Source organism: Helianthus annuus, chromosome 16 (genome assembly GCF_002127325.2).
Source record: "Helianthus annuus cultivar XRQ/B chromosome 16, HanXRQr2.0-SUNRISE, whole genome shotgun sequence".
Lineage (NCBI taxonomy): Eukaryota > Viridiplantae > Streptophyta > Magnoliopsida > Asterales > Asteraceae > Helianthus > Helianthus annuus.
Window position 1 is genome coordinate 16880082 of NC_035448.2, and position 6000 is coordinate 16886081.

At 30.4% G+C, this 6000-nt stretch overlaps 1 long non-coding RNA gene across 1 annotated transcript; it reads right to left on the reverse strand.

Moving 5' to 3' along the window:
- Window positions 1-5189: 5189 nt before the first annotated feature.
- Window positions 5190-5781, reverse strand: LOC118488470. Its single transcript, XR_004884925.1, has 3 exons — window positions 5622-5781; window positions 5402-5430; window positions 5190-5294 (listed from the first exon to the last, which is right to left on the reverse strand). It is a non-coding gene; the product is annotated as an uncharacterized LOC118488470 (long non-coding RNA).
- Between the last annotated feature and the right edge of the window lie 219 nt (window positions 5782-6000).

The window sequence follows — 6000 nt, forward strand, 5'->3', positions numbered from 1 at the left end:
ATGTGAACAAATTATGAGGAAAATAACAGTATAACATGTGAAGTAAGAAACCTAGGGATGAAATTAGGGCATATCGAAGTAAAAACATAAAAAAAACACTAAAAGCAAGATTACAATTGAATCAGATAAACAGGACTCACAGTAACACCATGCCCCTGTAAACATAAGAATAATTGATAATAAGTCTTTATTTATATTCAACATCAATAACTACAATAACTATAAACATAATTACATACAAAAAATGCAAAGCCTGATCAATACTATCATCTTCTATGGATATATAGATCACAAACCACAATAAAGTGATTAACAATAATTTCATGCTATTGATATAACAATGCAAAACCACACTAAAAATAAAACAACATCGATGTTGGGTAACAAACTAACATCACGTCAACGCATTAAAGTATTGAATTTCAATGTAATAAAAATAAAATTTTTTAATGCTAATGTAATAAAAAAAACCAACGTATAATAAATATAACTCTATGTACAAAAAAATACACAAATTCTAATTAATAATATCATCTCTTATTGATATGCGATAATCAAAAATCAAGATAAACCGCAACAAACATTGAGTAAAAAGCAACATCAAGTACTGACATAAATGTTCTGAATACGATTGAACGAAAAAAAAATTGAAAACTGTTTGAAGAAACTGAGATGACTATTAGATTCTGAGACTACTTTTCCAACTTTGGATTCAAAAGACCCACCTTCACATTCAAACCTTCATTGTTCTCACAATCACCCTTAGGCGGTTTAGTTGAAGACTGAGAAGAACATAAATCCACATCATAAACGACATCCAAATTACGCTTAAGTTCATTCTCCAGCATCTTCGAATAACAATCATTATCCGCTCCGGATGGTGTAGTAAACATGCTATTGTTCAAATTGGACATCGGCGTGTCTTCATCACCGGTACGGGAAACAGAATCCTGTAAAATAAAATTAAAAAGGTAAAAAACAGTTGAAAAAATAAGGTGAATGACAAAATATTGAAGCATTAGAGAACTAAAGAATTTGTTTCACAGACCCGGATTTGGATGTTAACAGTTGGATTTGAATCAGAAGGAACAACATTTAAAGGTTCATCATCAGCAGGCTGTATTTATTTCATATGTTTCAATAAATATTGTAAAGTGCTATAAGTTTTTTATAACAAAAAGCAAAGCTAATGTATAGAATTACTTTCGAACCTGGAAAGCATCAAAATGTTTGTCAAGATCTTTGATGATTGCAGGATTTTCAGTCAACTTCGACACCAAGTAGCAATCTGATTTGTTTTTTATGTTAAACGAACCTATGGCTATCTTAAACGCAAACCTCCTATTTAGCAATGCCTTCAGCTCCTTGGGAAAGTTACCTTCGCTGGCTAACTGTTTGATACACATTATTATAAAGTTAACAATGTAACATAAAAACATTAAAACGTATAAAGCAAGTAAGGAAATGGTATTTGGAAAATACAAGTTACCTCCGTGTTTTTATCCAAAAGCTGGTTTGCGTTAACCTTTATCAATTTAACAACTTCACGTTCAAACAACGTCAAAGTAACAATCCCGGTACAATCCTGAACACGTATTATAACTTTTATCCTATAAAAGTTTCAAATAATATTTTATTAACGATCGATGATGTTTCATAATATGGAAAAAAAATCAATCAAGTAAATTAACCTGGGAACAGACACAACACTCCTTTTATTGCACCGATTAGTTTGGCATTCCAAGACAGTTACTTCATCATATCCTTGACTTCCATCTTCCTTGTCCTTGCAAATAGTGTTCGTAAGAACCTTTTTTGTTGCAAGTTTTACATGCATTGTAAAACCATGAGTCATCTGAAGCAAAGCTCTTAATTGTTCCCAGGATAATAACAAACTTTTCCTGTATAGATAGTATATAATTTACTACATTATGAAAGTTAAAAAAAATATACATATAATAAAAAAATAATAAAAATTGTAAGAATACTTGGGATATTTCGCTTAATGCTCCAATCGTACTAAAGGAAATATTAGATAGATACTCATCGGACATTGACTTCATAAAAGAGGAACTCAATCCAGAGTAACCGAAAGACGTTGACGCAGTAAGCTGAGCAAGGAAATTGTACAGAAATAATAACGTTTGTGACAGTAATATGTATGCAAAATATATTATAAAAAAATTAATAAGATTACATACATTTTCTTAAATTCCAAAATCTCTGGAACTTCAATGTTTATGAACACTCGAGTTACAGTATACAAACTGGAGACACAAAAATTTCATGTTTATTTAAAGAAACATATAAATAAAAAAAATTGAATAAATTAAATATGAAGTTGAATGAAAATTAACAGTGACCATATAGAATATACCTCCCCAAAACCGGTACTTGCCAAACTGAACAACGACAACAACATTCTTTTCATCCTTATGGTTCTTCTCGAATTCTATAATTTGATCAACATAAACCCCCCATAAAGTCACGTAAATCTGATGGTGTCTACAACAAACCGTTTAAATAGTTAAGTTGGTAGTTGAAAAAAATATAAATGAAATAAATATAAGTAAATGTAGATAAATATAAGAATGTACTGCAAATCTTCCAGAAAAAAGGTAGCCTTCTTCTCGTCTTTGCCGTTAATATGTTGACTTTTATCCTCAGCTGGAAGACACTTAACCACAAAACCGATAACAAAGAAACCTTCTTAGAGTACTACATCAATTCTGTCACATTAAAGATGAGTTAAGTTAATTGAAAAGGGAATGACTAAACGGCTGAAACAGATTAATGGTTTACTTCCAGATTTAAATTTAAAATAATGATTGACTTCCAAATTTAAAATCAAACACATTAATAGCAAACTTCAAAATTTAAATTTAAAATAATGGTTGACTTCGAAATTGAAAATTTAAAATCACACACAATAATGTTTACTTCAAAATATAAATTTAAAATAATGATTGACTTGAAAATTAAAAATTCAAAATTTAAAAACTGAAAATCAAATCATTAATATCCAATCCCGTAAATCAAGCAAACTTATTAGGAAAGTCAAACCTTGCCAAGCAAACCTAACAGACATGTTACCAATTTCCAGCCACCGCAAGCATATCTCTGTCCAACGTTTAGATAGATACTCATCAGACATTGACTTTATAAAAGAGGAACTCAATCCAGAGTAACCGAAAGACGTTGACGCAGTAAGCTGAGCAAGGAAACTGTACAGAAATAATAACGTTTGTGACAGTAATATGTATGCAAAATATATTATAAAAAAATTAATAAGATTACATACCTTTTCTTAAATTCCAAAATCTCTGGAACTTCAGTGTTTATGAACACTCAAGTTACAGTATACAGATTGGAGACACACAAATTTCCTGTTTATTTAAAGAAACATATAAATAAAAAAAATTGAATAAATTAAATATGAAGTTGAATGAAAATTGACAGTGACCATATAGAATATACCTCCCCAAAACCGGTACTTGCCAAACTGAACAACGACAACAACATTCTTTTCATCCTTATGGTTCTTCTCAAATTCTATAATTTGATCAGCATAAACCCCCCTTAAAGTCACGTAAATCTGCTGGTGTCTACAACAAACAGTTTAAATAGTTAAGTTGGTAGTTGAAAAAAATATAAATGAAATAAATATAAGTAAATGTAGGTATATATAAGAATGTATTGCAAATCTTCCAAAATAAAGGTAGCCTTCTTCTCGTCTTCGCTGTTAATATGTTGACTTTTATCCTCTGTCGGAAGACACTTAAGCACAAAACCAATAACAAATAAACCTTCTTAGAGCACTCCATCAATTCTGTCACATTAAAGATGAATTAAGTTAATTGAAAAAGAAATGGCTAAACGGATGAAACAGATAAATGGTTACTTCCAGATTTAAATTTAAAATAATGATTGACTTCCAAATTTAAAATCAAACACATTAATAGCAAACTTCAAAATTAAATTTAAAATAATGATTAACTTCAAAATTGAAAATTTAAAACCACACACAATAATGGTTTACTTCAAAATATAAATTTAAAATAATGATTGACTTCAAAATTAAAAATTCAAAATTTAAAAACTGAAAATCAAATCATTAATATCCAATTATGTAAATCAAGCAAACTTATTAGGAAAGTATAACCTTGCCAAGCAAACCTGACCGACATGTTACAAATTTCCAAACACCGCAAGCATATCTTTGTCCAACGTAGTTGCAGCCAAAAACTCCGGACCATCCAAAATAAATTACACTGACGCTATGGTTATGATGCTATATACGTATAATAGAAGTTGATTCAAAGTAATAGTCCATTATTTTTAAAACTAAAAGCATTAAGGAAGTTAGGTCATATATTAAGGCGATATAGACGAACCTTTTAAAAAAACATTTAAATCGTCTCGTTAAAGCTCAATTTGCCACAATCATTTACCTAAACACAGATTGAAAATAAAATAGATGAAGATCCATATTAAGGAATTTCATGATCAATCAATTTCCCTATACTTTTTTACCAGAATATCATACTTATTACCTACAATTTTTAACCTCTTATCACCAGAATCTCATACAAAGATTGACATGGAAATTAGTAGTGACCATTAAAATCAAATGCCTGACTAAATATATTATGTAATGTGAACAAATTATGAGGAAAATAACAGTATAACATGTGAAGTAAGAACCCTAGGGATGAAATTAGGGCATATCGAAGTAAAAACATAAAAAAACACTAAAAGCAATAATACAATTGAATCGGATAAACAAGACTCACAGTAACACCATGCCCCTGAAAACATAAAACGAACCTGTCCAAGAAGTTTAGCATCTAAAACCATAGACAAATGTTCAGCAAATCATACATAATGGCATAACAATTATTGCACAAAAAGTCTTTAACAACTAGTGTGTAATTTCAACAAACATTATCAAAATCGTACCTTAACATCAAGAGCCAAAATCATTGCACCAAAAAGCCTTTAATATCCCGCCGCACCAAGAACGAAGCTCACAACTTACTTGATGGTAACACACAAAAATTCTCAATTGATGTAATCTGAACAAAAATAAACAATAATATAAACAAATCAATGTAGCCTTAATCTTAATGTAAAATCGGTAAAACGAAGTTGAAACAAAGCAAGATATTATAAGATAAACTAACATTGGAGTGAAGAATTGAAAACATTAACACCTTCATCCTTCCTTGAACCATCGTTATTAACTCAGACCATACAGGTATCAGATATAGCAACTTGAACATGAAACCCTAGATCTGTAAACAAACAAATGATGAACTTGTTTTTTTTAGAAATCACATACTGAAAGCAGACCGTTTGTTTCCTGAATGATAAACACTGAAAGATGAAAAAAAAATTGTACCTTGAAGATGTAAAATGGATGTTTGATGTCTGCAATCCCATAGAACAAATCGATCACATTGCTAATTAGCAACTCAAAGTTCCAAAATAGGATGAAAATAAAAAAAAGACGGCATAAAAATAGACAAAGAAAAGGATTAACAATTGGAACCGATTAACAAAAGAAGTGATACAATAGATAAAGAAAAGGATTAACAATTAGTAAAGAAAAGATTTCTTACTTGCTGCTTGAATCCATGGATCGAAATCTAAAAAGAGAACTTATTTGAAAATATAGAACATTAGGGTTTTAGTTGTGACATTGAATGGGATCAGTGGTGAAAAGGTACATGAGAATCACCATTGTCGATTTTCTGAAGAAGATTTTTGGATTTGCAGAAGATGATGCGTAGCGGCGTTAGGGTTTTGAAGAAGATGATAGAGATGAAGAGTTCTGAGATGTAATGAAATTAGGATATAAAGGATCCATTTGGATCACTTGGTCGAACCGAATCCTATTCGGATCCCGTGTCCAATGTGTTTTGTTTGTGTATTGAGAATTTGAGAATGGATTCCCTCCCAAACTCAAAATCCACCTCCACCAACCGAATCCTATTCGGA